The sequence below is a fragment of the Miniopterus natalensis genome, chromosome 1 (assembly GCF_054644295.1).
Source record: "Miniopterus natalensis isolate mMinNat1 chromosome 1, mMinNat1.hap1, whole genome shotgun sequence".
In the NCBI taxonomy this organism is placed as follows: domain Eukaryota; kingdom Metazoa; phylum Chordata; class Mammalia; order Chiroptera; family Miniopteridae; genus Miniopterus; species Miniopterus natalensis.
The window spans coordinates 136237524-136243209 of record NC_142081.1 but is presented as its reverse complement, the minus strand read 5'-3'; the positions used below and the strand labels follow the sequence as shown (position 1 = coordinate 136243209).

At 37.2% G+C, this 5686-nt stretch overlaps 1 pseudogene; it reads right to left on the bottom strand.

Moving 5' to 3' along the window:
• Window positions 1–4692: 4692 nt before the first annotated feature.
• On the bottom strand, window positions 4693–4992 carry LOC107532497 (mitochondrial import inner membrane translocase subunit TIM14 pseudogene; annotated as a pseudogene).
• Between the last annotated feature and the right edge of the window lie 694 nt (window positions 4993–5686).

Sequence of the window (5686 nt, the reverse complement as noted above, 5' to 3'; positions counted from 1 at the left end):
GAATTCACCAAGTGAGCTTGCCTGCATATTTTAGGTCTCTAATATTACTTAATTCCTTGGAGGAAAAATCCAACAATACAGAACCCATATTTTGTGCTTTTAGGTTTTTATGACATGAATTAAACTTACTCTCTTATTGACATTACTCACCTAGTACTTTCTTGATATTTTTCCAATTCAGGATCCTAAAAGATGTTTTGAGGAAAAAATTCCCAAGGATTTTATCCCCTTAAAACAAATTATTGACCAGAAAATTCTGATCTTCTGCTTATTGCAGTTGATCAGATTTCAATGCTTTGTGTGTGAAGCAGAAAACACTGACTTTCTTCAGTTAGTCACCATATAAATCTGGGGATGCATGCTAGGGGACGCAGTTGTGGTTTTGAGGGCATTTCAACATAGCTAATGGTATTGCTTGAGTTTTACCTTTTAAGTTTGGCTCCAGATAAATCACTGCTTTATAATGTAACAACTTTTCATTTAAGAAACCATATACTTAAAGATCAGTTTCATTCATAAGAAACAAAATGGTATATTTCCCATTTATGGAGACTCTATAAAAATAAGTGTCTCTTTTTCTGTGAACACACAGACTTTTCCTTACATTATTTTAATAGGTATGTTAAAAATATTTGTTATTTCCAAATCTAAAAAAAGTAGAATGAATGGTATAATCCTCAGGGTGCTCATCACTTAACTTCCGTAATTGTTATGAAAATCTTGTTTCGTCTGTATCCCAATCAACTCCACTGGATTATTTTGAAGCACATTCTGACACAATATTATTCCACCTGCAAACATTTTTTCTATATATCTCTAAAAGTAGTAATTCTTCCTTAAACTTGTAAAATAATCAATTAACACAGAATAATTAACCATAATTCATCAAATATCATCAAATTTAAGACAGGTGTTTTACATTTATTGAGCAGTCACTATGTTCTTGGTTTTTTATGGTTTTTAATTTAAATCCTCAAGAGCTAATAAAGTTAATTTTTCTTTTTCCAACTCACAAAGTTAGTATAAAATAGTGGCTAAGAGTATATATTTGAAAAATTAGGATTCGAGTCCCTGTTTTGCCTTTTATTAGCCAATATGTGGCTTGGGGCACATTAATAAGCCTCAATTTTCTCATCTGTAAATATGGGAATAATAATACTCATGTCATATCATTAAGTAAAATTATTTATATATGTAAAGTGTTAGCTTAGTACCTGGTATGCCGTAAATTTGTAGTAAATCTGTGCTATTTTTAAAAAATTCTCTAGTTGGAATTTGAACCCAGGTCTGTCCAATCCCAAAGCCTGTGAACTTTCCACTGTGCCATGCTCAACTAGTGTGGCGAGAACATTGGCAGCGCACCATCCTGGACACGCTATAAAGAGCATTTAATGTGCCCACTTCTTGGTAGCCCCAGACTTTCCATCATCATTGGCAAGCTGGTAACTGGAATTCCCTAGTCGTGGCAGTCACTGGGCACAGAACGCCGCTGAGCCTGAACAGGTGGCTGCGAAGGTGAGCAGAGCCCGCGCGGGCACGCCCAAGGCGGGGCGGGCCATCGCGGCGGCAGGCGGGCCGACGGCAGACAGCCAGGCCCGAGAGCTCGGGGAGGGCGGGGGCCGCAGCCAGCCTTCCGCACCGGGATGTTCTTAAGGAACATTGTTATCCTGGGCCACTGCCACGGCTCAGATGCCACAGGCATGAGGCTGCTCTCCGGGCTGATTTATGCTCACAATTATAGTCCTTGCGCTTTCCAACTTCATATTTTTTATGTCAGGAAATATTCCAGTCTAGATTTGGTCAGACCAGAGAATACAAATCAAGTTTTGAGAATCGTTGGATGCTAAAATGTTATGGATTAATAAAGAGCAGAAATGCAGCTTTGCCACAAAGCCAGCGGATTTAAAAAACTAAGTGAAAGAGTATACAAGTAATATTTATTAAGTATCTAAAATGGATCAGGAACTGAGGGCTAGAAAAGAGACACCCCCCTCCCCCAGTAGTCCCTTTGGTAAAGAGTAATAGCTAAAGTGGGAGATTTCTGTCAAAACTGTTAAGCATTAACCTATTGCTTAATGCTTCCATACTTTTAAATTTCTCCATGACTACACAAGCCTGTGGCCCTCTTTGTTTCAGAAATAAGCGATGAAGTTTAATTCCTTCTGTCATTAATTCAATAAACATTTATCGAGCGCTTATTACATACTGTGTACTTCTCTAGGCAATGGGGCCGTGGCAATGAAGAAAACAGACAAAATCTCTGCCCTCGTGGAACTTATATTCTAGTGGGGAGACAAAATAAACAAGAAAAACATAAAAGTATGTTAGCAAACAACGCTAAGGAGAGAGAGAGGCAGGCAGTGGGCATTGGAAAAGTTGCGGGGAATTTTTCAAATTTAAATAAGGCAGACAGGGAAGGTGTTCCCCAGAAGGTGATTTAGGAATAAAGATTTGAAGGAAGTGAGGGGGGACCCATGCAGATATCTGGGCATGAGTGTTTCTAGGCTAAGGGGACAGCAACTGTGAGGCCACTAAAGCACATTGGAAGAGTGGTCAGGAGGCGCTGTGCCCCATGTGACAGTAGTAAAACTTGAGAAAAGGGAGAAAACCTGTGTACAGGGCGTTAGGGCCTTGTAGGCGGGAGTGGGGCGCGGGCTCTAGGCCGAGGGGGGTGCGAGGCTGTGGGCTGAGCAGGGCCGGGGCAGGCCCGCTGCGGCTGTATTACAATCGCTCCAGCTGCTGTGTGCAGAATAGGGGATTAATTAGGACAATGCCTGACATGTAGTAAGGAACAGTAAGTATAAACTGTTATTGCTAATTTTACAACTTATATGGTCTTTAACTACTGTTCGATTGTGGCTGTTGAATGAATTGACAAGGAGACTCAATTAATGTGAAACAATCACTCATTTTATGGAAATAATTACATAAAATGACTAAATCTGTTGTGTTTTCTTTTATTTATGAAGTGATCTATAGAGAGTCAGCTTGAGAGGAAAATTCTTTGTGGCTGTGGTCTATCTTTTGAGAAACTTTAGGATTAAAATGTTTTATTTTGGACTTTAAGTGTCTCAGCTTTAATTGGCTATAAGTAGTTTAAAGAACTACTTACAAGTTGCACCTAGGGAGACCAGAGTCTAGTATACATTTGATATTAAAAAAACCCATTCACCAATTAAAACATATTTCTTGACAAATAAAACAATATGTAAGTATACTTATGCCAGTTATTAAAAATGAATGATATAGCTTTAAATTACAATATTAGAATGTGGTTTTCTATTGTTCTGTTCCATAGAAATACTTTTTGCCGTATGTCCTAAGGACAACTGTGAAAGAACATTTCTTTCTCTTTTTTTTTTTCCAAATAAGGTGACTTAAACAAACACACATAAAACAAAAATATGACCAGAGGCTCACAGGAACATGTATTTCCCCTAGGAACAGTGGTGCAGTATTTTCAGTGACTTTCTAGAACATAACTACTTTGACTAACAAATCAATTATACCTTCATACCCCTTTCCCTGGGAAATATATAAAAGATTTATCCTACACAAAAGCCACGGCTGCTTCATTATACTCTTAAAACATAATAAATAGGCTTGATCAGATTTTAAACAAGAGGATGGAAAATAAACTAAACAGATATATTCCAACTTTGAAACACTCCTAAACACATTCCAACACTAAATATGATCATCTCCATTATTTTGACCTTGAAAGTCTGTGTTCTCCATTAATAAGAACTTTAAGATGACTTAATAAAACATAGATGGTAGGTAGCATACATTCTCATCTTAAAGCTAAACAGAATAAGCCCTGCTGGAAACCACAGGCTAGCTATTTCACTTGGGTGTTTTATACAAGTGCTTTGGTTAAGATCCTTACATATTTTATGTTAGAGCAATAGTAAGCCATTTGCCCTCAAATGTCATTTAAGTATTTCACTGCATAAAATCTCAGAGTTCAAGATACGTATTTTGATAACAGTGTATTTCAGTTTAGCTAATTGTGTTTAGGCATGGTCATAACAAATGCAAAACGTTTGATTATGTAAAAGAAAATTTTTTATAAATGGTCAGTTTCTTAAGGGGCTAACTGAATACATTGTAAATATTTTCTTGATTAGAAACAAGACATACTTTCATCTTTTTCAAGTTTTTTAACTCGTGAAATCTGAATTCTGTCAGTGATATACATAACATCAAGTTTTTAGGTCAAAGATGTGGCTAAACTCACTTAAATTCAGTTCCAAGCAGCTGAGCCAGCTCTCTGTACCTTGACAGCCTTTCCTCCCAATGAGATGAGTTTACTACAACAACCTGTACTAATTCCATCATATTTATCACATTGTATTTTAATTACCAATTTACCAGGCTCATTAGATTGGGGTTCCTTGAGAACACAGGCTTTCACGTTCACTTTGCCTTGAAGTAAGTACCAAATTATTTACTAAATGAGTAATGAACAGTGTTTCTAGTCAAATGGTATGTATCCATTATTGAGCATTAATCTCCAAATATTCTATACTCTGATTTAAAATCCTCAAATTTAAACAAACCTATACCAAGGCTTTGACTTAGTTTGTGCTAAATCCTTTTTAAAATGTGTAGCTTCAGGCCATTTTATTATAAAAAGCTGGTATTCATATACATAGCTAATAAGAACTTAAAATTCATCAGACATTTACTTCATTTTTTAGCTTGACCTTCTAGTAAATCTTTAGCTCCATTGATTTTGGCTGCTATATTAGGAGATCCTCCCTTGTCTGGGTGATTTAGAAGCATCATTCATCGATGAGCATCTCTTATTTTTCCTGTATGGAAGTAGGGCTTACACCTGGTACTGATGCTGCTTCCCCTTTCGTCGTTTTGGGTTCAAACCCACCTCTGTAGAAGCCACCACTGAAGGCAGATTTTGGTAGACTTTGAAAAACTTGTTTGACTTGAGGCTCCATACGCTTCATGGCTTGCAAAACATTAGGGCCTGCGAATCCTGCAGCAGCAATGCCACTGCAGCCGCCGCCACGGTACCGGCCACGGCCCCGGCTCGGCTCCCGGCCTCCACCAGGAGCAGGCTCCTCCCAGCCACAGGCCGCGCCACCGACTCCACGCCCCTACCACAAAGCAAGGCGGCTGCCACCCCACCATTTCTTTTTTTTAAATTAAATTTTATTTTTTCCAGCACCACATGTTGTCCAAGTCCATAAGTGAAAGAACATTTCAGTGGGTGTTGATCTTAAAAATTCTAGATTGGATGGTGAGGATACATCTTGAATATGTAGTATATGCTAGAGAGATTATTATTGTGATTAAAATTTAAAGTGCAATAATACAGAAAAAGAAAATATTTTGGTGAAACAATTTAATGAAACAACTTACCCTATAAATTTTATTTAATATTATCAAGCCTTTTAACTTCCCTCCCTTTCAACATGAACAGATTTATAAATGTTTTAGAGTTCATGTTTCAATAGGACTATACCTGTATCTCTATATTTGACATATCAGACAACTTACTTTTTGTAACAAATGTTATTTTAAGAAAAGGTGGGTATTATTCACTGGAAAGTTTTCTAAGAGGATATTCCTTATAGATCTTTACTCTGTTTCTGTTATCTATTTTGTTTGTCATTTATGACTGTGAAATTCAAGGAAGGATTTTATTTAAGGACTCCTTGTAAAA